This window comes from Micromys minutus, assembly GCF_963924665.1.
Source record: "Micromys minutus genome assembly, chromosome: 7".
NCBI lineage: Eukaryota > Metazoa > Chordata > Mammalia > Rodentia > Muridae > Micromys > Micromys minutus.
The window spans coordinates 13,887,013-13,914,765 of record NC_137976.1 but is presented as its reverse complement, the minus strand read 5'-3'; positions in this window follow the sequence as shown (position 1 = coordinate 13,914,765).

The window sequence follows — 27,753 nt, the reverse complement described above, 5'->3', positions numbered from 1 at the left end:
GTCAAGAATAGAGGGGGTTACACGGATAATTGATTAGCTAGGAACTGAAAAAAATAGCTGTGATTAGGAAAATTAAAAAAAAAAAAAACAGCATGTGGAGCTGAGTGTTTTCTCAGAGCATGAAGAATCTGTGTTCTGAAGATAGACACCTTTGTAAGTAGTGCTTTAGCTGGATTTGTTAATGGGTAAGAATCATCTATCTGGTACTGGTTTTGAAGGCATAAAGGGACCAGGAAGATCAGCTGAAGTTAGGGTGTGTAAGAGGTCAGGAATGTCCATTGATACAGCCTCAATTGAAGTGAAATGCCTAGGACTGAAAAGGGTTAGGCAAAGAAGCTGAGCTTTGGCATCATGAAGAAAGGCTATTGGTGAAGCCTAGTTGCATCAGAAGTCCTCTGCAAACTGGAGATGGCTATAACAAAGACAACCATCAAAAACAGCAGCAGCAGCTGTGGAGTATAGTCAACCACAACCTAGAGTACTACAGAGGCAGAACTGAAGAAGTGACACTAGCTCTTTGGAGGAGCCCAGAAGATCCTGTGTATTCCAAATTTTGGACCAAGAAGCTGTAAAATTGAAATTGACTTGGATATCCCAAGATGTTAAAGATGCCATAACAGTAGGATACTTCCTGAGAAAGAATGGAACCAACCGAAAACATAAAACAAAACAAAAAAAATGTTGCAATCATCAAAACTGAATGTAGTTGGAAACAGACATGCAGATGCAGAGTTTTGAGATTATCCAGATAAATTTTGCTCTTGCTTTAGGCTGTGATTTTTTACTATGACATTTTGGAACAATAATGTATGTTCTATGTCATACACATGAACATATGTGATATGCTTTTTTATTGTGATTTTATATGGGGTTATAGTTAAGTGATTGCATTAATCTCAGAAGTGACTTTGACCGTTGGACTTTATCATGCTGGAGATTATAATAGACCTTGGAGACTTTTGTAATTGGAGTACATGATTTTTGTATTTTTCTATGGTTAGGTATGGCCCCCATAGTCTGGAGTGTTTTAACAAACCTATGTGGGCCAGAGAGTGGAATGTGCAGTTTTGAATATGCTTGGCTAATGGAAAGAGCAACTCTTAGGAGATGTGGCCTTGATGGAACAGATGTGGCCATATTGGAGGAAATGTGTGACAGCAGGGTGGCCTTTCTGGGCTCCTAATGCTTAAGTTCTATTCAAATAAGAAGAGTCTGTCTCTTCCTGGCTGAATGCAGATCAAGATGTATAGCTTTCAGCTCCTTTTTAAGCATCAAGTCTGCCTGTGTTATATTATGTTTTCCATCATGATTAAAACTTACAGACCTTCTGTAACTGTAAGCTAGCCCAAATTACATGTTGTCCTTTATAAAAGTTGCCTTGGTCGTAGTGCCTCCTTATAGTAATAAAAGTCTAAGTAAGACAATATATAATGAAATGGAGACAAAAATGTAGATTTTTTTAGACAAAAGGGTAAATGATAATTAAATTCTCCTGTGACTTAATCTGCAATGCATCTATAAAATTTACTTTGTCTTTCTGCTAAGAAATGCCTTAGAAATATGTCTATTAAAATATATCCAGGAGTTTGGTTTGTCACAAGGAGAAGGAGAAATGATGTGAGCACATAAAATTACAGCTTTGCAATTTCATCATAATTTAAGTCTGATATATTTTTTTAAAATATTTTCTGCAATATTTTTTTAGGCTGAAAACTACTCTAAATTATATTAATAGTGACCTGAAGGTCTTGCAATTATATTAACTAGTTCACTTATATCCATTATTTTCAAATTTATCACATGTCCCAGAAGCAAGTTCAGAGCAGACTTTCCCTTCTGAAGATAACTCATTTTGCTATAGTTCAGAAAATTAGATTCCAATTAGTATAATACACGGTTTCTTTCTTCAGCTCACGTTTTTATCCCTTTCTGCATCTGGAAGGCACAATTAGATAATGTGTACCAAATGACACAGACTGTAAAGTATTCAAAAAGATAAATTGCTTCTTATAAATTAGAGATGGTAAAGCCTGATTAGATCCCTTTAGGTTAATGCATCTTGAGAGTCCCTCAGTAATTCTATGAAAAATATTACCTGTAGTTATACATTAGAAGTAAATTACCATCAAAAATGAGCAGCCCTGAAAATGATATGTCACTGGTTCATTTCTATCAAATGAGTTGCTTATAACTTGCCAGCACAGATTCAAAAGATAATTGTGCCCTGAAACGCCGTACTTTTCAAGCTAAATATTTAGAATACATTTAATCATTTAATTTACCATTAATTTTACTTGCAGCAACATTTTCTTTAAAAAGACAATTCAGAATATTGCATAAAATTGTAACGTGCTCATTTCTAAGATGTTTACCATTTTTATATTAGTGGGACACTTACACATTATTATCTTGTAGCACTACAGAGAATGTTGGTCAAGTGTAAAGAAAATAGTTGTATCTATTATGATAAGTTTATAATTACTTTATTTTTAAATTTCTATTGGATATTTTAAAATTTGTATCTCAAACGTTATTTCCTTTCCTGTTTTCCCCTTCATAAAATCCGTATCCCATCCTAGATCCCCCTGTTTCTATGAGGATGCTTTCCTAACGACCCACCCACTCCCTTCCCCCTCTCTGCCCTGGCAGGACCAAGGATTTCTCTTCCTATTGATTCACAACAAGGCCATCTTCTCGTACACATTCAGCTGCTGCTATGGTCCCTTTATGTTTACTCTTTGGATGATCGTTTGGTCCCTGGGAACTTTGATTTGGTGGTATTGTTTTCCTTATGAGATTGCAAACTACTTTATCTCTTTTGATTCTTTCTCTAACTCCTCATTTTCAGTTCAGTGGTTGGCTAAAGCATCTGAATCATCTGTATCTTTTATGATCTGGCAAAGCTTCTCTGGAGATACCTATATCAGGCCTCATCATGCATTTCTTGGCATCAGCAATTTTGACTGGGTTTGGTGTCTGTATATGGGCTGGAACCCCAGGCAGGGTAGTCTGTACATGGCCTTTTCTTCAATCTCTGCTTCAAATATTGTCTCTGTATTTCCTCCTGTAATAACTTTTTTAATTAAACAATTTTATTTAAAAAACAGAAATAAATGTACATATTTTAAAAACATTTTGCATAAAGACATATGAATATATTTTGTCAGGACTTGATTTTTTAAAAATGATTGATAGTATGCATTGAAATCTTACTAGTTACAATGAGCATAACATACATGTATAACAAAAGGTAACATGGAAATAGTCAATGTTTCCTTTGTGTGTAAACATTAAACATAATAAGTTTTAAATACCAAGATTTGCCACAAGGCTACATTTTTAGCTCTTGAATTATTAATGATATAAGGTCTAAGTGTACTCCACTCTGAGAGGTGTTATACACTTAATTTTTTTTTTTTTTTTTTGGAGCTTCATATGCTCTTTGAATTGTTTCTTGGGTATTCAGAGCTTTCTGGGGCTAGTATGCAATTATCATTGACTACATATTTTGTGTGTATTTTTGTGACTGGGTTACCTCACTCAGAATGATATTCTCTAGATCCATCCATTTACATAGGAATTTTGTAAAGTCATTGTTTCTAATAGCTAAGCAGTATTACACTGTGAAAATGTACAACAATCTGTATCCATTCATCTACTGAATGACATTTGGGTTCTTTCCAGCTTCTGGCTATTATAAATAAGGCTGCTATGAACATGGTGGAGCATGTGTCCTTACTGTATGTTGGAGCATCTTTGTGATTATTTTTCTTCTTAGACAGACTGAAGCATCTGCACTTTGGTCATCCTTCTTCTTGAGCTTCATGTGGTCTATAGATTGTATCTTGAGTAATCTGAGCTTTTGGGCTTCTTATTTACTTATTAGTGAGCACATGCCATGTGTTTTTGTTTGTTTGTTTCTTTGTTTTTTTGCGATTGGGTTACCTCGCACTCATGATGATATTTGCTAGTTTCATCCATTTGCCTAAGAATTGCATGAAGTCATTGTTATTAATAGCTGAATAGTACTCCATTGTAGAAATGTCCCACATTTTCTGTACCCATTTTTTCTGTTCAAAGATATTTGGGTTCTTCCCATCTTCTGCATATTATAAATAAGGGTGCTTTGAATATACTGGAACATGTGTCTTTATAATATTTTGGATATATGCCTAGGAATGGTAGAACTGGGTCTCAGGTAGTACTATGTCCCATTTTCTGAGGAACCACCACACTGATTTCCAGAGCAGTTGTACCAGCTTGCAATCCATCTAACAATAGAAGAATGTCCTGCTTTCTCTACATTCTTACCAACATCTGTTGTCACCTGAGTTTTTTTATCTTGGCCATTCTGACTCATGTTATAATTACTTTAAACTATATATTTTCCAAATAGTAACTATTTTATTTCTCAAAAAAAAAAAACATTTATTATGATCATGTTCACATAGTAATAACATGATAGCCTAAAGAGATGTTGGGACAGTTAAGAATATTAACTGCTCTTACAAGACTGTCACTTTAGTTATGATCAACGTCAATGAGGACATAAAGCATCCTGTAGTTCCAACTCTAAAACATCCAGTGTCTCCTTCCAGCATCTGTGGAAAACTGCATTCTTGAACACGTGTGCACAAAACACATATATACATACCAACAAGTATAAAAATTATTGTAGCATAAATACTCATTTACCTCAGTTTAAGGTAGCATAATGACATTACCTATTTGATTTTGATTTCCTGAAATAGTCAATTAATAATTTTAAGTAAAACATGGGTTGAATACATATAACATATGGCTATGAAGATTAAACTAAAACATTTCAAAGGTGAATTCCTGAATTGGTTGATAGTATTTAGAGTGTTTGCTGAATATGGACATGTATTCATTTTCTTTCTTCCTGAAATTATAAAGAGTGTGCAAATGTTCATGCAGTCGAAGGTGGGACATATTGTAGAATTGAGAAAATATAATCTAAGTCCTTCAAATACGAATAGGAATTTATTCTGATATTTTAATTCAATTGGTACTATTATTTTCTGTTGCATAAACATTTAAATCATATTTTATTATTGTTTCTAAATTTCATACAAGGTATTTGTCCACATATTCTCATTTCCTCTCTAGAATCCATCTGCATATATCTGAAATTATTACCTCCATGGGGGAGGGCTCCTCTACATTTATTTTTTTAAAGACACTGTATCCCATTGGTGTTGATCAAATACCATTGTTGGTGGGGTTTGTGGGGTTTGCCCTAGAATATAACAGCATACCAAGAACTACACCCTTAAATAAACTAACTCTTTCTCTCAGGAGCCTCAGATGCCATTAGCTCCCAGGCGAGATGAGGCATTTCACACTGTCTCTGTCCCCTCTGCTGGATTTTGTCTGATTGAGATTTCTTAAGTTTTCCAGAATACTGTCACAGTCATATTTTTCATATTTTTTCTTTGATGGTGTGGCCACTGTTGTTTAGCTGTCTGTAGAGAATGACCACACTTCTATGAAAATATCGGCAGTAGTAACTGGAATTATTCAGCTTAAATAAATAAATAGATGGTTACACAGAGAGATAAAATGACACACAACATCTGTATAGAAATATAAAAATTACTTTAATTTTCATGTTATTATTCACTGTCTTCTAAATATTTTATTCTTCTCTGTGTTTTTCAAACTTGATTGTATGAGTGAAAGATAATGATGACTTTGACATGTGAAGGATTATGATCAGCAAAGCCTAAATTCTTCTGACGGTGTTTTCCTTTTCTTCCTGAAATGTATACTCTGTTTAATAATTATTCCTTTTCCTTGCTAAAATGTGCAGCATTAAAACCATGTTGAAGTCAAGGTGCAGCTATTGTGAATTCCAAACAAAAGCTAAGATATATACTTAGTATACGAAGATAAAAAGTAGACGTGATACCCAAATTTGTCTACCTATGCTGTACATGTTCCTAGTATTTGTTGCTTATTAATATTCTGAGCCAGGATTAGTTGCTGGCTATTGACCAAACTCAAGCTCCAAAAAAGTCCCCCCTTTCTTTGAGGACTTATTTATATCATCATCATTATCATCATCAAATCTTTTTATACAGTTCAGTTGTTATCCCTTCTGTTCTGCCCTTGGACAGTTTCTCATCCATTCCTCCTCCCCCTGTCTCAAAGAGGATGAACCTACCTTTTACTCCCACCTCACCATAACTCCCCACTCCCTGAAGCTTCAAGTCTCTCTAGGGTTAGGTGAAGCTTCTCTCACTGAGACTAGGCAGTCTTCTGCTGTATTGTCAGGGCCTCAGATGCAGATATTTAAATCCAACCAACGTACAGAAGCCAGGGACCTCTGTGGTTGACTTAGGGAAAAGCTGGAAGAGGGTAAATAGGAGGGCGACCCCATAGGAAGGCCAGCAGTCTCAACTAACCAAGACCCCTGAAAACTCTCAGACACTGAGCCACCAATTAGGCAGTGTACACCAGCTGGTATGAGGCCCCCTGAACACACAAGAGCAGTTATTTTCTTATAAACGTTGTAAATCCTCAAGGCTCCCAAGTGGCCAGACCCCCTCTTGAGGAGCTGCAGTGACCAGGCCTAGCACCAATCATCCCTAATAACTGTAACTCTATTTGAATGGCAGTACTTGGCTGTTCCATTCCCAAATCAGGATAGTGACAGAACTGATCCAAATAAATCTGTAAGTAGTTAAATAAATAAATAATAAAACAGAAATCCCATCAGTCTTTGAGTTTGCCACACTCAATGAGAAACTCCACATAAACCTTGCCCTGTGCTCAGTTCCTCTGTGGGTGGCTTCTCTCCTTGGCAGAGGCAGCCAGCCTCCTAAGTTTCTCCCTTCCAATTAATCTCTTATGGGCAGTTGTCTGTGCAGTGTGAGAATGTTGTATTCCTTGGCTCAGGATTGTTGTGATACCTTTTCCATCCAAGTTCTGACTTTTACACTAGTGAACTTGCTTCACAAACCATCAAGAGTTAGATATTTTGCCACTAACTTGCATACCTAGTAAAATTGGTTACTTAATGATTTAACTTCCCGTGATACGTTTTAAATACAGGATATTTTAAGATTTATTTTTAGGTTTCTGAGCAGTAAAATCTTGTCTTTGCTCTTTCCCTAGAGTAAGCGATTCCTATTGTTAGAGGACCAGCAGATAATTATTGAATTTTACAGCTAGAATTCATGACTCAGTGACCATGTCACCGAAAATCTCTTAACCAACTTTTGAGGCTTATGCTTTCAGCAAATTCTGATAGATTACCTGTCGTTGGGAAAGAAATAAAATTTGATTTTCCAAAGAAATGTTAGCTAATTTTAATATCATCTTCTTATTTCTTAAGAATTCACATTCACATTGATTTTCAATGGCCATTATTTCTTAAACTATGGAGTAGGAAGAGATAGTCATTTTAAAATTAATTATTGATGTACTTTTCCAGTGAATTGGAACACATGGCATGTAAACCCTTTTAAAAGTAGATATTTTATATAATTTTAACTAAATTTTAAGTCTCATAACAGTTTAACAATTATAATGTGTTTTTAAACCTTGTTTGATGCCTTCATTAAGTACTGATATGAGGGCATTGTTTTCTCTATGAACAGTATTTATATTAGTGTTTATATTTCTTGCTTCCTAGATAATGTGATTTATGAGAACTTTGAACTCTGCTATATGAATGAATCTATTGTAAACATCCATTTCCCCCCAGGAAAATTCCAACTACAAACTCATAAGATTAGTAAATGTATATAAGTTTGTGTTAATTTAATGATTCGTGTTTGTAGAACAATAAATATAAATGATTGTAATTTTGTCAATAGAAAATGATCCAATGGAGCCTTGTGACAAACAAAGCTCTTTATAATCAATTAATATTATACCTTGCACTATACACAGGAAGAATCTATCTATTTTTCAACATAAGTTCAATATGCAAAATAAGATTTGTCTTGACACATTGGCCATTTATGTATATTTTAGGCTGTTTTATGTTACCTTTTAAAGTTTTCAAAATTAACACCTCTTAGTTTTCACATTATAGGGATGCCTTCAGTCTATTTGTGTGTATTTTCATGTTTTGTACTGGAAATATATTTTCAGATTAAGGTAAATTCATAATTTAATTTTCTGCATATCAACAACAATCATGTGCTGACATTCTATCAACTCATCTGGAATCATAATTGGTGATCTGATAGAGAACACTGATTGGTCAGAACATTGCAGACATAATTTACACTCATTCTGTAAACTAGTCAGGTTCATAAATTGTACATTGGCTTTGAAAACCACATCTGTTTATGTAAAATATTCTTAGACACCTAAGTTCAACAAGCATTTCACATGCAAGCAAATCAGATGCTTCCTGAATGGGAACCATTTTGGCTTCACTAAACAGAACACTTGCCTTTTAATGCTTTGGGATCATTTCAGACTCCTATAGTATCTTCATTTAGAAGTCTTCAGTCATGTATTCAATAATCATTATATTTCTTTGCACACTGGACACTCTTCAATTAAGTTTTACAATATTGCACTTTACAAACTACTCTTCTATCACTTTAAAAAGAACAAAGGTTGGTTTACAGTTTCCTGAGTTGACAAGATCCCTATTACACTCTTGCCTTTTCTCTCCAGTCCCTACCGGCATTACTTCTAAGTTCCCCACCCTGTGAATTTCCTTCTGTTAGCTATTTTGTTGCTCTGACTTCACAGAGTTTAATCAGAACCCTTTTGACCAGAGTTTGAAATGATCCATTAGAGCCCAGTAGGCTCAACCATGAGTCAGATTCCAGACTGTGGCTCTGCCATTATCTGTGTGTTGCCAACACTTGAGCAGAGTGTGCTGTGACCCTTTGAGACATTTCCAACTCCAGAGAAAATTGTTAGAAGGGCTTGACTTCTATGGACCCAGGGTGGTAACAGAACTATGGTGAGATTTCTGTTCCTCTGTCACTGTTGTGCTTAGATGATGGTGTCTAAGGTTCCTTGCCACCATCTCGAATGGTTTTCCATCCTCCTTTTGAAAGTGTTGCCTGAGGCGTAACTTGTAGATGATAAAGTCTTCTCAAAGGATGAGCCTTCAACTGTCATTCCTTCTTAGCAACCTTGAAGCCACTGGACTTTTGATTTCATAAAACCTCAGTAATAAAGTGTTTAACATTTGAAGACTCTTTGAAACATTAAATATAGAAAATGTATAAGAGTTATTTACTTTACAGTTCATTATGTACATTGTGGCCCTTGACGTTTGAATGAAAATTAATAAAATAAAAACACTATGAAGCTTTGAATTATTAGCAACCCTATACTGATATATAAAAATGAGATTAAAATTGATTTTAATTTGTAGTGTTAACTTTTTAACTTAAGCTTCATGACACTTATCTTACAATGTCTCTATTGCTAAGGGAGCTGCATCCTTAACAAAAGAGAAATAAATAAAGTTTGAATATATCCCCAACAGCATTTCATTAATACTCATTTAGTGTTTTGCCTTCTTTATATTTATTGTGAATTTCATGTGTACATATGGTGCATTTTGGTCATACCCACCTTATTTCCTCATGGATAATTCTTCCCTACTTTCCTCACCACTTTCCATTTTCAACTTCATGTGTCCTATCTTTAAAAATCCACAGTGTCCACTTAGTTTTGCATGTATTTGCATGAGTATAGGGCCATGACTTCATCACAGGGAGCCTTTTGGAGGCTTTACTGCTAAATAAAACACTGACTCTCCCTCTCCTAGAACTGTCAACTGACATTTGGGTTTTTCAGCTAGTGATGGAACATCACACAACCCCCACTACCCATGTAGTATAGCTGTATGTATAGCATGGGTATGTATACTATACTACATATACTTATGAAACACACAGGCATTTATCATGCAATGTACCTATCACAAAATCAGTATATTACATATGCATAGATATGTTCTGTAAACATATTCTCGTTGGGGTTTTACATTTTTTCCTCTGAAAGGAAGCAGCAAATAATAGATTACATTGTAACTCCATCTATTGATTAATGTGTGGGGTGTTGCTGAGACATTACACTTTAATTAAACTAGTTTAGTCTATGTTAATTATTCTTATCACTCAGCTTGGCTTTGTTTGTGTGTATTTGTGTCTGCCTGTGTGTGCCTGTGCCTGTGGGTGGATACTCCAATAAGAAAAAGAATAGCTCTATTACCATTGTTGTGGTTAATTAAAAACTGAGACAAGGATAAATCATTATTTGTGTTTCCATCCTATTTTTCTGTTAATTTCTTTTACAAAGTTATTTAACAACCATGAATTCAACGTTTTAAACTGTTTGGAAGTACTTATTTTTTTATAAGCAAACGTTGCACAGTAAAACATGCATTTTATCATTTGAAAGCTGGTCGAGTCGGAGTTGATCTGGAATAGAGGGGTATTGGGGGAACCTAGGAGAAGTGGAGGGACAGGAAGCTGTGGTCATGATGAACTGCATTAAAATATGCAACAATGTGATTCTAAGAATGTAGGTTTTGGTTTGATGTCAAAGCCAAAACACGTAATTTATATGTCAATATGGCTACATAAAATATGAAAACATTATGAACAAACCTTCACATGCAGAAGAAAAAATAAAGATATTATAAACAATTATAACTTTAATAGATTTTATAAAGCCTCCATGTAGATTTTGATGGGTTATCTATTAGGCATCAGAAAATATTCAAAAGAATATAAAACGCTTAAAATATCACTTATATTCTATACCAACGTTTATCCTCAGAATATATATAGGAACATGATCCACCACAGTAATGCATGCTCTTTGTTGTATCCCAAAGACAAGTTAGCTAGATATAATTAAATTTATATTTAGTGATCTAAGGACCTTGAGATGTGTATTTTCATCATTTTGATTTATTATTGTTCAAAGACCTTAAAGATCATAAAACTTAACTATTTTAAATAATGCATACTAATACTGATTTGTAGTATTTTAGTTTGTATTTAGTGCTATTAATTATATATGGCAGATGATATGTTATTGTTGCTATTAATTTCCTCAAATTAAAATGTATTTCCTGAAGTATTTAATAACGAGGGGCTGTCTAAACACAATTAATTATCCCTCACTTCAGTCGAGAGTTGGATAAGTCCTTTCCTAGCAATGGGACAGCGTTTTGTCTTTTCTGTGTTCTCATGTTTATTAGTAGTCTTAGGGTAGTTATCTTGTCAATCCTCATAGTCATTGTTAATGTGTGCAACTTCACTATCATTTCTAGGAGATAGTATCTCACAGCTGATTTCTTGTTTTACAACTTTATTCCTTTTCTTGATGATTCCTGATCCTTACATGTAGGAGTCATAAACTCTGAAATCATATATATTCACAGAACTCTATATGCACTAAACAAGTTGGATTTATATGTGAATGCATGCATATGTCACAGTAATAACCTAGCAAAAAGGCCAGGAATTTGAAAGAAAATCAGGGGAGGATATAGAAGTTGTTGGGTAAAGGAATTTAGGGTGAATTCATGTACAGAAAGTGAAGTGTAAATTAATATATTAATATATTAATATATTAATATATTAATGATTAATAATATTTTATATTTTAAAACAAGAAATAATGAGAAACTTTTTTTTCCATTGTCGTTTTTACTAGGGAAGCCCCTGCAATGGCCTGGTCACACAAAGGAGAGAAGGAGTCAGTGATGGAGGAAGGAGTCCGGAGTGGTCAGGAAAATCTTATACCCTGACTGACTAGTAAATCAGAGTGCTTCCTTATACAGAACTCTATAAACAGGGATAGCTTCAAATGGATCAAAACATAGATCATATGACTTTTGTCAACAGACATTGGTTTTAATGTCTTCTTGGCTATAAATTTGGTCATTATTGATAATCAGGGACAGAACACTATTACCTTTTATAATTATTTAAGAATCTTGTGTTTTCAAGCACAATAGATAGAAAAATCTTCAAGCCAGCCTGAGTAGATTGTCATGTCCGAAGCAGTGTATTATTAAATCTGAATAGTCAGATTGTATAGTATGAAGACACTTTTTTTAAACAACTTTATTTTATAAAACAAAGATAAATGTACAGATTTTAAACATTTTTTGCTTAAAATTATACATTTTTGTCAGTACTTTTTTCAGATTTTAACATAATTTTTACATAAAATTATATGAATATATTTTTTAGTCAGTACTTGATTTTTTTCAAGGTTTGATTTTATGCCTTGAAAACTTAATAGTTACAATGAGCTAAAGTACATGTAAAACAAAATGTAACATGGAAATAGTTAGAGATTTCTTGTTTTGTAAATATTTGTTTTTGTTTTGTTTTGTTTTCTTTATTTCTTGGACTTCATACAGTTTGTGAGTTGTTCCTGGGGGAGTGCAAGCCTCAGGGGTTAGCATCCCACTATCAGTGACTGCATATTACGTCTGTTCTTTTGTGACTGGGTTATCTCACTCAGGATGATATTCTCTAGATGCAGCCATTTTCTTAAGAATTTGGCAAAAATGTATAATTTTGAGCAAAAAATGTTTAAAATCTGTACATTTATCTTTGTTTTGCAAAATAAAGTCGTTTAAAAAAAAAGAATTTGGTTAAGTCATTGTTTCTGGTGGCTGAGTAGTATTCCATTGTGTATATGTACCACAATTTTTGTATCCATTCATCTTCTGAAGGACATGTGGGTTTTTTCCAGCTCCTGGCTATTATAAATAGAGCCACTATAAACATTGTGGTGCATATATCTTTGTTGTGTATTAAAGTGTCTCTGGGGTATATGCCCAGAAGTGGAATAGCTGGGTCTTCAGGTAGTACTATATCCAATTTTCTGAGGTATCGCCAGACAGATTTCCAGAGTGGTTGTATTAGCTTGCAACCCCAGCAACAGTGGAGAAGTGTTCCTCTTTCTCCGCAGCCTCGCCAGCATATGCTGTCATCTGAGTTTTGGATCTTGGCCAATCTGACTGGTGTGAGGTGGAATCTCAGGGTTGTTCTGATTTGCATTTCCCTGATGGCTAAGGATGTCAAGCACTTCCTCAGATGTTTCTCGGCCATTCGGTGTTCCTCAACTAAAAACGTTTTGTTTAGCTCTGTACCCCATTTTCTAATAGGGTTATTTGATTCTCTGGTGTCTAGCTTTTTGAGTTCTTTGTATACCTTGGATATTAGGCCTCTATCTGATGTGGTGTTGGTAAAAATCTTTTCCCATTCTGTTGGTTGCTGTTTTGTTTTCTTGATGATGTCCTTAGCCTTACAGAAACTTTGCAATCTCATTAAGTCCCATTTGTTAATCTTTGACCTTAGAGCTTGAGCCATTGGTGTTTTGTTCAGGAAATTTTCTCCTGTGCCTATGTGTTCTAAGATTTTCCCTACACTTTTTAACTGACCTCTTGTCAACTTCTCTAGCCCAAGGATCTTTTTATAACTGTTTTGTTTGTTTGATAGTTTTTCCCATCTCACAGATTTAGTTTACTTTTATTGGATATTTTATATATCTACATTTTAAATGTTATCCCCTTTCAGGTTCCCCACTTTTCCATGCCCTCTCTCCCTGCTTCTATGAGGATGGAGACCCTTCACACCTGACTACCCTGCCATACTCCCACACTGGTAAAATGAACCTTAACTGGACAAAGGGCTTTCTCTTTGTCACAGGACAAAGGCCAGGCAATGCCACCCTCTGCTCTGCTGGAGCCATGAGTACTCTTTGGTTGGTGTTTTGGTCCCTGGGAGCATTGGGGAGTCTGGTTTTTTGATATTGTTCCTTATATGGGGTTGGAAACCCTTTCACCTCCTTTAGTCCTTTCTCTACCTCTTCCAATGAAGTCCCTGTGTTCTATTCAATAGTTAGATGCAAATATCCTCATCTGTATCAGTAAAGCTCTGTCAGAGTCTCTCAGGAGACTTCCATATTAGGCTCCCATCAGCAAGTACTTCTAGGCATCAGCAATAGTGACTGGGTTTGGTGGCTGCATATGGGATGGATTCCCAGGTGGTGCAGTTCCTGGGTGCCCCTTCCTCCAGTCTCTGCTACACTCTTTTCCCCTGTATTTCCTCCTGTGAACATTTTGTTCACCTTAAAAAAAGACTAAAACATCCACATTTTGGTCTCCCTTCTGGAGATTCATATGGTCTGTGAACTGTGTCTTGGGTATTCCAAGCTTTTGGGTTTATATTCACTTATCAGTAGTACATATCTTATGTGTTCTTTTGTGACTGGGTTACTTCATTCTAGATGATATTTTCAAGTTCCATCCATTTGCCAAAGAATATCATAAAGTCATTGTTTTTAATAGCTGAGTAGTACTCCATTGTATATCACACTTTCTGTATCCACTCTTTGTTGAAAAACATCTGGGTTCTTTCCAGCTTCTGGCTATTAAATGTAAGGCTGCCTGTTTGTACCAATACCATTCAGTTTTTATTACAATTGCTCTGTAACAGCTTGAAGTCAGGGATGGTGATTCCCCAGAAGTTCTATTATTGTTGAAAATAATTTTCTTGCCATACTTGATGTTTTGTTAATCCAAATGAATTCAAAAATTGCTCTTTCTAACGTGATATAAATTGAGTTGAAATTTTGATGGGGATTGCATGGAATCTGTAGATTGCTTTAGGCAAGATGGCCATTTTTACTATGTTGATTCTTCCAATCCATGAGCGTGGGAGATCTTTCCATCTTCTGAGGTCTTCAAATTCCTTCTTCAGAGACCAGTAGGTCTTGTCATCCAGAACATTCACTTAATTGGTTAGAGTCTCACCAAAGTATTTCATATTATTTGGAAAAATTGTGATTGTGTCATGTTCCTAATTTCTTTCTTAGCCTGTTTATCCTTTGAGTAGAGGAAGGTTGCTGATTTTTCTGAGTTAATTTTATATCCAGTACCTTTGTTGCAGTTGTTTATCAATTGGAGGAGTTCTCTGGTAGAATTTTTAGTCACTTAAGTGTACTATCATATACTTCAAATAGTGATATTATGACTTCTTCCTTAACAATTTGTATCCTTTAGATGTCCTTTTGTTGTCTAATCCCTCTGGCTGACTTAGATTATCATATTGAATAAGGAGGGAGTGGACAGCCTTGTCTATTCCCAGATTTTTGTGTGATTCTTTCATGTTTCTCTCCATTTAGTTTGATGTTGGCTACTACTTTGTTATATATTGCTTTTATTAGGTTTAGGTATGGGCCTACATCTCCTGAAATTTTCAAGACTTTTAACATGAAGGGATGTTGACTTTGTCTTTTTTTTTTTTTAATTGAACAACTTTATTTTTAAAAACAAAGATAAATGTGCAGATTTTAAGCATTTTTGAATAAAAGTATATGAATGCATTTTTGTCAGTACTTGATTTTTTTAAAGGTTTGATAGTGTGCATTAAAATCTTACTAGTTACAATGAATATAAAGTACATATAAAATAAGATGTAACTTGGAATTATTCAAAGTTTTCTTAGTGTGTAAATGTAAGCATAATGATTTTTCATTTTTTTTTTTTTTTTTTTTTGGTCTTTGTTTTTCTTGAACTTCATATAGTCTATGAGTTGTTTCTGGGGTGTTCAGAGCTCTCTGGGGTTAGTATCCAATTATCAGTGACTGTATATTATGTCTGTTCTTTTGTGATTGGGTGACTTCACTCAGGATGATACTGTCTAGATGCATCCATTTTCTTAAGAATTTAATAATGTCATTGTTTCTGATAGCTGAGTAGTACTCCATTGTGTAAATATATTACAATTTTTGTATCCACTCATTTACTGAGCGACATTTGGGTTCTTTCTAGCTTCTGGCTATTATAAATAGGGCTGCTAAGAACATTGTGGTGAATGTGTTCTTGTTGTATGTTGGAACTTCTCTGGGGTATATGCCCAGAAGTGGAATAGCTGGGTCTTCAGGTAGTACTATGTCCAATTTTTGAGGAATCACCAGACTGATTTCCAGAGTCGTTTTACCAGTTTACACCCCACCAACAGTGGAGAAGTGTTCCTCTTTCTCCACATCCTCGCCAGCATCTGTTGTCATCTGATTTTTTGATCTTAGCCATTCTGGTTGGTGTGCGTTGGAATCACAGGATTGATTTGATTTGCATTCCCTGATGGCTAATGTCAAGACTTTTGTCTAATGCTATTTCAGCATCGAACTTAATGATCAATAACCATGTATTTTTGTTTTTTGTTTGTTTTTTGTTTGGATATTTTGTTTGTTTCCCTTTAAGTTTGTTTCCATGGTGGATTACTTTGATGGATTTTTGCATATTGAACAATTCCTGCATCCCTGGATCATTGCCTACTTGATCATGATGGATGATCTCTTTGATCTGTTCTTGGATTCTGTTTACCAGATTTTTACTGAGTACTTTTGCATAGATATTCATGAGGGAAATTGGTCCTAAGTTCTTTTTCATTGTTTTGTCTTTGTGTGGATTTGGTTACAGTGTATCTGTGGCTTCATCTAACCATTTGGGTAATGTTACTTTTGTTTTATTTTGTGCATGCGCCCTGTGTAGATTACAAGTAGAAAGGCAACAATTGCAACCCTCAGCTCAGTTTTACTGGGTCTTTCTGAAGCAGGTGTGCAGGCTTTTTGCTTTTCCTTTTCCCATTAGCTGTGCCAAATTTTTATCTTCATTCTTCACAAGTAAAAATAAAAGATTTACATAATTAATAATAGAATGTTACTTATAGAGACACCAATATAAAATTTCTTTTATTCCACCTCTTTAATCAATATGAAAATATACATAAATTTAATGTTTAGAAACAATGGTGACAGAATCATATTTTTAAGCTTAACAAACAGCTTGAGCTACTGTTTTCATTTATGATCATCCACATTAGTATCTGGATGCTTGTCACAGGTCAGGCATTGGGAAAAAAGGTTTAATTTCAACGTCTTGAATAAAAAAATTGCCTATTACAACTGCTATACTCATATTCTATAATATATTGACTGTAGGTTTGGTGTGTTTTGAGAACCCCAATAACTTCAAAAACACCCAAATGTGCTTGCAGTATACTGTTCTCTCCTTATGCAATATTTTGTTACTACCTTAATGTACAACAAGTAGGAGATGTTCAGCTCCACTGTAGTAATGTATAAACCACTGAATATTGTTTTCATGTAATTTTCCTGTAAAGCCAAATAACTCCCAGCTACTACTTGTATAATATATTACATTTCTCTCAGAAATCACTAACATTTTTTCAACAATTAAATAGTAGCTTAAAAGCCCTGGATCATAAGATACATTTTTAGATAAGTGGAGGTGTCACCTTACTGAAGATAACTTTTGCAGAACAAATTAAACTTGAGATACTGAGAGATGATGTAATAAACATAATAAATGCTATATTTGTCTGAAAAAAGAAAATAATTGCATGAATTTTGTAATTAATAAATGTTATATTATATATTTGCCTCTCCCAAGTATAAAGACCTTTATCACACTCTGGTGTGTCTCTACTTCTCAATATTGTATATATTAATTCAATTATACTATATCAAATGGATCTTTATTCATTTTAGTTAGGTACTTATTTAGCATGTTTTTAAATAATCATCCTGAAGTAGTAATGTTTACATATTTTCTTCTTGATGACATAGGGAATTAGGAAGCCTTGAAACATTAATTGTTGAGAAAAGACAGTGGCAACATATATTGCCAAAATCCTTTGAAATATTTAGTGCATTTTATGATTCAAATTTCTACGTTTATAACTCAAAATTCAAATTATTATTATTTTTTTTTTTTTTTTGGAAAACTAGCTTCTTCAAAGGGATAAGGTGATAAATTGAAGTTTTCAAATTCTCAGATATACCTTTTGGGTTATTTCTCCTTACACAACAAATGGACAATATTCTTCTTATTCTTCATAACACTTAAGTGATCTTGTAATATTTTATTGAAGTCACAGCTCCATTGACCCAGTACTACCCAGATACTTTCAAATGGAACTATTTTCTTCACAACTAGTGGATTTAAATCTAAGTTCAAAAGGCCACCATTTTTTCTCATAGCCTTTTACTGAACAATGGCAATATCACTACACATGTTATTGCTAAAGGGGGCAATGTCTTGGTTCACACATAAGGAGAAGGATCTACAAGCAACCAGTGACTACAGAAAAAAGGATAATTAGCCTTTTGCGGAGACAAGCACCCAAACTCACTGCCTAATATAAAGTGTCTATATATATACAGAGGGTCCAGAACAACATAGAAACTTAGTAGGTATGATTCTCTTTCCTTCTCTCTTTCTGTCTCTCTTCATCTGTTTTTCCAACCCTCTCAAATGTCTGTGCTTTCACTGTGTATGTGTGTGTTTGTGTGTGTGTGTGTGTGTGTGTGTGTGTGTGTGTCTACGAGAGAGAGAGGGAGAGAGAGAGAGAGAGAGAGAGAGAGAGAGAGAGAGAGAGAGAGAGAGAGAGAGAGAGAAAGCAGGCATGTGTGTCCATAAAACATTAATACCATATATGAATAAACCAAGCACAAAACTTAGCTATTTCACAAAAGAAGTGATAATACTCTGTGCTGTCAACCACATTAAAAGCTGCAACAAAAAGAACAGATGTCAACTGATCAAGTTCCCAAGCAATATTAAATTATACCAGCAACACTGTAATATCCACAGTTAATTTTAATAGTTTGAACATCTCTGACAGAAATGGAATGTTACTCAGTTATTAAATGCAGCAACATAAAATGCTGGAATACATTACAAGTAAAGAAAACTGACATATTTAGAGTTATGCATTTAATAAAGAAGATGAATATAGAAAATAATCTATTACTACAAAGGAAAAAAACATTGTTTCTGATTTATTGCTTTTAAGACTGTCTCTTGCTGCAAAAATTGTATGTAAAATGTTAAGGAAGAAAAAAATGTAAGAATTTCTTCATTCCCAGAGTATTCGTGTGTAAGTGTGAGAGTTTAAAAATACATGAATAAAGTCTGTGAGTTGTTTCTGGGTGTTCAGAGCTTTCTGAGGTTATTATCCAATTATCAGTGCCTGCATATTATACACCTGCTCTCACTTGTTCGTGCTCAACATGCACAAGCATGAGAACACACACAAACATTAAGCCTATATCTATGTGTGCTTTGTTCTTTTTTTAACTTTATTTTTAAAAAAAAACAAAGATAAAAGAACAAATTTTAAGCATTTTTGCCTAAATATATAGGAATACATTTTTGTCAGTGCTTGGCTTTTTTTTTTCTTATGGTTTAATATTCTGCATTAAGATCTTACTAGTTACATGAGCAAAAAGTACATGTAAAACAGGATGTAACCCAGAATTAGTCAAAGTATTCTTAGTGTGTAAGGGTTGAGTATAATGTTTTGTTTTTTTTTTTTTTTTTCTTGAACTTCACACAGTCTGTGACTTGTTTCTGGGGTAGGTCTAGCTTTCTGGTATTAGCATCCCTCTATCAGTGACTGCATATTATGTCTGTTCTTTTGTGACTGGGTTATTTCACTCAGGATGATATTCTCTAGATGCAGCCATTTTCTTAAGAATTTGGTTAAGTCATTGTTTCTGATAGCTGAGTAGTACTCCATTGTGTAAATGTACCACAATTTTTGTATCCATTCATCTAATGAAGGACATCTGGGTTCTTTCCAGCTTCTGGCTATTATAAATAAAGCTGCTATGAACGTTGTGGTGCATGTACTTTGTTGTATATTAGAGTGTCTCTGGGGTATATGCCTAGAAGTGGAATAGCTGGATCTTCAGGTAGTACTATGTCCAATTTTCTGAGGAATCACCAGACTGATTTCCCGAGTGTTTGTATCAGTTTACAACCTTGCCAACAGTGGAGAAGTGTTCCTCTTTCTCCACATCCTCACCAGCATCTGCTGTCATCTGAATTTTTAATCTTGGCCAATCTGACTAGTGTGAGGTGGAATCTCAGGGTTGTTTTGTTTTGCATTTTCCTGATGGCTAATGATATTGAGCACTTTCTTAGATGCTTCTCAGCCATTCAATATTCCCCAACTGAGAACATTTTGTTTAGCTCTGTACTCCAATATTTAATAGGGTTGTTTGGTTCTCTGGTGTCTAGCTTCTTGAGTTCTATGCATACCTTGGATATTAGGCCTCTATCAGATGTGGGGTTGGTATAGATCTTTTCCCAATCTGTCCGTTGCCATTTTGTTTCCTTGACAGTGTCCTTAGCCTTACAGAAACTTTGCAAACTCATTAAGTCCCATTTCTCAATCTTTGACATTAGAGCAGGAACCATTGGTGTTCAAGAAAAGAAGAAAAAAAAAAAGGAAAGAAAGAACCATTATGTTTAATCCTTACACACCAAGAAAACTTTGACTAATTCTAGCTTAAGTCCTGTTTTCCATGTACTTTAAGCTCATTATAACTAGTAAGATCTTAATGCACACTATCAAACCTTTAAAAAATATCAAGCACTGAGAAAAATATATTCGCATATTTTTATGCAAAAATGCTTAAAATTTGTACACATATTTTTATTTTTTAAAATAAAGTTGTTAAAAAAAAGAATAAGTGAATTGCAGAGTATCTCAAGTTTGAACGCTGACAGTCTAGTCTTGGAGACCTTACCATGTAAAATAATAATGGAAAAATGTCACTACGAAAGGATGTTTGTACCACTAGATAAATATATGATGAAATAAAAATGTCTGGTAAGTTAAAAGTACAAAGTTTGCATATATCCTTTCATACATTATCTTCTTATCATCATTATAATATCCATCTTCTTCCAATCTAAAATCTGATGGTTGCTCTGTTCCAGTCTTAGACTTTTGTAAATAACAGTATCCCTAAAACAATGGCTAGTTCATTAAGTCATTTCACTGCTGAATGAATTTAGTGATAGCTGCACAAAATACTTTATGAGTGCATAGCTCTGTACTGCTGCTGTTTTTGGTCATTGTCTGGGTCTTCATTTATATACAGTATGTGCACGATTTTCAGCATAGTCTTGATTACTGACTATGACTCAGAAATTCTTTCTTTGTATTCTTCTTTAATACAGTTTGTCTTATTAAACTGATTTAGGCAAAACTTCTCATATTTTTTAATAATTGTGGGATGGCTTATGCACTTTTTTCTGTATTTGTAAATGTCAATGTTGCTTTTATTTCTTCAGAGTAAGGGATGAGATAAAAATCATACCTAAGAATTACATATACAAGGCTTGGGCTGATCTCAGATGTCTTCTTTCTAATTATCTCTAGATCTAGACCTGGAAGCTATTAGCTTCCTTACAAAAAATGTTCTGCAGTTCTGAACTTTGAAGACGTTCAGCTTCTTGTCTCTGCTAACCTAGGCTTAGAACATTTGAGCTTCTAAGATTTTCTCTTGACCAAACTCGCCATTTTACTTTGTTTTTGAACTCATGCTGGCTGGTTCAACTCAGCTGTTTTAACTCCTCTCAAAACTGACTGATTGCAATTGGTTCTCTCTGGTTCTGACTGAATTGCTCTGCTTGGAAAAAACTGTCTCCAGTCTGAGAACTGAATGACTCCTAAGGAACTGAAATTTCAGGGGTACTCAGCTTAAAGACTGCAATGGTCCAAAGTGAACTGAACAGAACTGTCTGTCCCAGCTGAGCAGATCTGATCTGAACTGACCTCTACTGAACCTTCCTCATTGTCTTTTTAGTAGTGTCTCTTTTCTGTCTGTTCTTGTATGAGTTGGGACTATACTATCTCTGACTCATTCTGCCATATCATACTTTGATTTGTCACTTTGTCTGCCACTCATTTAGATATCATTGTTTTGGATTAAAATGTGTATTAAAAGCATCCCTGCATTTCAGACAGAGGAATTGAGGGCATGTATTCCAACCAGATGGATTAAAAGTACGTATTCCTATAGATCTGTCAATGTTCAGAAGAGCCATGTTACCAGATTAAAATTCCTTCACAGGGATGTAAATAGAACCTTGAACATAGCAGTCAACTGATCTACCACATAGTAGTGTGCTCAGCAAATGTTCCCTAACTTCATACACAATGATTTTATTGTGATGTTTTACTAGGGTTATCAGGCCTTTTGAAAAATAATTGTGTCATTCATTTTAATGGAAATATTTTAATTTTGGATTTCAGACCAATTTTCAATGTTGTTTATTTTATTATTTACTTAATATATTTATCATTGTATCACTAAAGCACCAGTAATGAGCTGAGATAAATTGATTCTCATTTATCAAACTTTTCACAGAAATACAAAGTGAGTATCATCATAGATAATTTGTCATTTATTTCTTTGAAAGATAATTGAAAATATCACAATTCTGTAAATATTATAAATGATGAATTTTCTAGTGATTATAAACTAGTTTTGAATTTGAAGTTAAGAAGAGTGAAAGTACATCCTGCTGTCTCAATATAAAACCAAGAAAAATAGATAGAAATTATGTTATACCTCACAGATTTGCAGGGATTGTGTTGAATCTTATAATGTTTAGAGTTGAACAAAGTGCCCAAATTATCTTTATATAGTAAGAGTAAATGTATCAAATCTGCTCTTAATTATTTTTCTTTTACTAAAAATGGGATTCTTTTGTTATAAGATCATATTACATCTTTTTATATATAGAATTGTTATGGAGTTTTTTCCTTTATCCTCTTGTACTTTGAAATAGTTTCTAATAGATTATATCACTGAATTCATCAACATGTGTGTACTTTTAAATATTTGGATAATTATATATATATAATATAAAATTATTCCTGGAGTTTGAGGGCAATAATAATTATCAAATAAGTACTACTATAAAAATTGTGCCTCATTACACAGTGCAAGTTTCAAAATGAGGACTTAAATAAAACTAGTTCAATTTTTCTTGGTCTAATATAAAGAGGTTTTAATATGTAATTTAAAATAGGGCACCGAATTCTGGGATTACAACATGTTGGACATTTCCATTAGAACAGCAATCATGCCTCATAGAATAATCTTATGAAGATCTTTTTCTAGGTTTTCAATATAAGTCTTGGTGGTGGAACTGTTAGGAACACTATGTCATTGCTTTCAGTGTTATACATTGTGTCTGCATTTATGAAATAGAAGATGTCTTACAGATACAACAGGATGGATATACACAGGAAATTACAGAACTATAGTGGAAATCAAAGACCTGCACAGCTTCAAGCCCAATAGGCTTCTAGCACTGAGAATGGGAAGAGAGATCAGGTACTAAACATAATGTAGAAGCTATGTGTATGTGACACCTTGAAAGAAGGTGAAAGTCTGTTTCTCCTTTGGACTAGCTTTGTCAACCCTACTTCAATAGAAGCTCAAGGCCCAGGAACTATAAAGTAAACTCCAAGTTTTGTTGTTGTTGCTGTTCATGATTTTTTCTTTTCTTTTGAAAAATTTTGTTGTATTGCTCTTTTGATTATTTAGAAATTTATTTTTGTATGTTTGAGAAAGAGAAAAGTTAGGAGGGTGGAAAAATATGTGGTTTCAAGGAGGATTTAGGAGAAAACAAAACTTGTTTGAAGGACATTGTGTAAAATTCTTAGAAATGCCTATGTATATGTATATGTGTATGTGTATTTGTATATATACATACATACATACACACAGACTAAGGTGCAGAAAGTAACTTTCCCCTCAACCTGCTAACCAGAATTCAATGCTTTAAACAAATATACAAGTAAACCATTGCCTTTAGGTATTCGCTACCATCTACACTGTACTCTCTTTATGGCATATGTGTACATGTGCATGTCTGCACATACATATATTAAATATGTGTATGTACAAAATTAAATATATTGATTGTTTTGAACGTAACAACATCGGTCCGTTATAAATTCATACTAAGTAATAATGCAATTATTTTAATAAATGAATTCAGTATGTTTTTATTGATGATCTCTGAGACTTCAGACTTTTAAACTTATTACTATAAAATTCATAAAAAGCCTAATTAATTCTTATTAACATTGCTTGTGTTAATTTGATTATACTTCAGGATTGTAAATGAGACAGATTTAAGTTAACAAAGTTTCATATGTTACCTGGAATTCTTTTTGACATCCCTTTTGTTGTGAAATAGCTGATGTTCTTTGCCCATCAAATATTTAAATGGTAACAGTCTTTTTTCATTTTCAAAGCTAAAGTTCTACTGTAGTTAAGAGTTTTAATTGCTACATTGTCTGAAATGTGAATGTTTGATGTTTTGTCAGTAAATAAGAACAACCCAAGTTTGAATTTGAAACATATATTTGAGTTGAATGTCATTTGATTAACGACCAATACATGTGTAATTGATTTTCTTAGTTCATTATATTGAATGTTGCTTTCTGACTGCATTTCTGTGCATTGAGCTCATTAATAAAAGTGATATTTAGAATCAATAGTCTATTCTATCAAAAATTTAAAATGCCATGATAAAATCATTAACATGTCACTTGTTTTATTTAACATTTGGAAAAGTGACAATATTGAAAATTTTCAGATAGCTTTAAAAGTTTGGATTAATATTTCAAAGAGTTATCATCTCTGGAGACATAAAAAGATACTCATGATAAAAATAAAACCTATGATGACTAATACAATTGACTTTAAAAATTAGTGTGAATCTGTATTAAATTGATATTAATTTAACCATTTAATATAATTTATTATTTAACTTGAAGTGTCTTTATAAATCATTATTTATTTAAAGAACTTATATGAAATACTGGGACCAAGAAACAGCAACATCATAAATTTAAATATATTTTCAGATAAAAATGTATAAATTAATAATATATTCATTTAATAATTCTTTAATATTCATTTAATTCTTTTATTTAATATTTGGTACTTAGTCTGTGATAATGTTCATAGGACAGGATATTGGATATGTTGCATAGGAATGAAATGGGGTTTGTAGATTGATGTCAAGACAATACATGATTGGACAGTAGAGAGTGGGCGGGGACAGTGTTGTGATACAGCAGAGGAGGAGAAATTGGGGATTCAAGAGGAGGCAACATGGAAGCAGATATTATGTTTCTCTTGGCACATCTCTATATGGATAAGGTTGTTATAAATATTTTATAAGGGATGTAATTGTACAGGATCATTTGACTTACTAGATGGCTAAATCATATTATACCAATTGTATCAGATTATTTTGGTGTGTTCTTTGATGTAGCGACTTAATTGAGTTCAAACTGGCAGGGCACATGAAGTCTGCCACTGACAGAGTTGTGATGTGTGCATGTGCAAGGCTTGGCAACAACACACCATTGGAAAATGAATGCAAACAACACAATGGGGTGGTCGTGGACATCCCAGGACAGAAGCAACCAGTGCAGGCTGAGTGGACCTCACTTAAGGCAAAAGAAACCGGGGTCTGTGAGCACTCAGAGAGAGTGTGGAGCCACAAAAATAAAGGTACCCTGCATTACTCTGTAGTTCTACACGAGCAGGCACTAGCAAGGATAAAGGAACATTCTTTTATTTTTACTGCTACAAGGCTTTCCACTGGAATGCTATATACATAGTCCCTGTTTCTTTCCTTTCGCTCTGTTTGTTTTTAGTGATCTGGAAATCCTTTGGCAAAAGTTTATGCTTCCATGACAACCTGCTTCAACATGAGACTCGAGTCAATAGAACTGCTGAGTATGCACCAAAACTTCGACGAAAAATACATCTTAAAATATTTGTTTGCCAGAGTAGTGTAACATGTTACTACACTCTTCTTCTCCTTCCTGCACATGGGAAGGAGAAGAAGAAAGGTCAAAAATTATGTGTCAAATTCATTTCAGCAGTCAATTTAAGACAAGGTTGTGACAGCTTCCTCTACCTCATTAACAAAACATCATACAACAATTGAAAAATAATTTTGCTACAATATTTTGGTTTGTAAAACATGGGTGAACTTCATAATTAAAATTTATTTAAATATGAGTGTTCATGCAATACTATCTTGTTTTGTCATTTTATAATCTCTTGCTTTTATATTATCAATTTTAATATATAATGTAGATATTTAAAATTTAAATTGCTGAACATTATTTGTGTGTGAACACATACAGTGTATATGTATAAAAACACACAGATATCTATAGTGTTTCTTCTCATCCCATAATCTCCATTCACAATTGATGTCATCTTGTTAAAATATAACATTTCTCCTTTTATTTATTTCACATCAAGCAGTTTTTCACAAAGTACCAACAAAGCATGTTCTTCAATTCCTTTAACAAGTATTAATGTTTTCTAATAAATCTTGCAACTTAATAGGGAGGTTGCTATTAACAATGAAGAAATAGTGTTTGGATTATCCATGTCTCCACAATATGGAGTGCTTTGATCTCTTCTGGTGATCAATTTAATAAGGGAGCAAATTCAGTTCATCTCACCTATTAGGAGTAATTTTTGCAGATGTAGTTATATAACAAAGAACTTCTGCAAACAATGCCTGGGATACAAACAACTAATTTTTGTAATTAGGCAGAAACAGTTTCAAAGGATTCTGATTTTCACACCAAAGCTCAAGATTGCTACACATAAATTACTTTGGAGACACCTGGGGAAACTAAAGTCTTCACTGAGGATCACCAGGACACAGCATCCTCCAGCACCTGGTTTCAGGGAGATGTTTACTGCAGAACAAATGCTAATGTTTCATACAGTTTTAGCAGAGAATATGGTGATCAAACAATTTTTATTTAACTTCATTTCAGAAGAACACAACCTCATGGTTTGCTCATGTTCAAATTGAAAGTTGCTTTAAGGTATGAAAATCAACACCCTTTAAAATTGTTTAAAATTTACACAGTACTTAAACTGTCTCTCTGTGAATTTAAATACTATTCAATTCTATCTACATTTGGAATGGATTCTGTATCATTCTTATTATATTGTAATTGTTATCAAACTAGATAAATTTATTTTCCTCAATTGTGGCAATTTCTAAGAATATAAATGCTTATTTTTAAAAAGGGTATCATGTATAAAGTACAATACAATGCCAGATAAAATTACATTTTCAAAGCAGTTCATTAAAACTTAATTCTAAATATATATATTCAGCAATAAGTCTTTGTATAATTTATATTAACACATATTAGATCATAAAATAATTCAGACTAAAGAGACTCTTTAATGTGCAGTGTTTTATATTTTTGTTATTTGTTGTCAGGTATTTACTAATGTTTTCATATTTGAAATCAACTCTTAACCCTTACCTCATTGCATTCTATTACCCAAATTGCTATGGTGTTTGATAGATATCTATCCATTTTATTTTAAAAGGATCAGACTACTAAAAGTTGATTAAGTCTTAATCTGGAGACACAGAATTAAGTCACTACTTTAATATGTCAGCGAGAAAGAGAACAAAGGAGCTCTCAGCAGAGACTCAAGAGGTACTTACAGAAGGGGTATTGTGTTTACCAGAGGGATGATGCTAGCATTAACAGCAGAAGAGACAATAGTAAACGTGTCCTATTTGAACTGCCAGGTTAGAATACTTGAAAACATTTTTAGATTTCTAGAAAAAACTGATGTTACCTCCCATACCCATCTTTTTCTAATCACCCCATCAGGGTTTTCTGGGAAGTGGCAGAAAAATGTCCCAACACCTGCCACATGCAAGTGAGGATTATTTTGAATCAAATGTAGATGTGAAAGAACTCTGGCTGAAGGATTTTGTAGAGAAATCCACATAAGAAACTATTGTGTAACAGACATACCTTCTGAACTTCAAGATACAAGTATTCCCTTCTTTTTTTA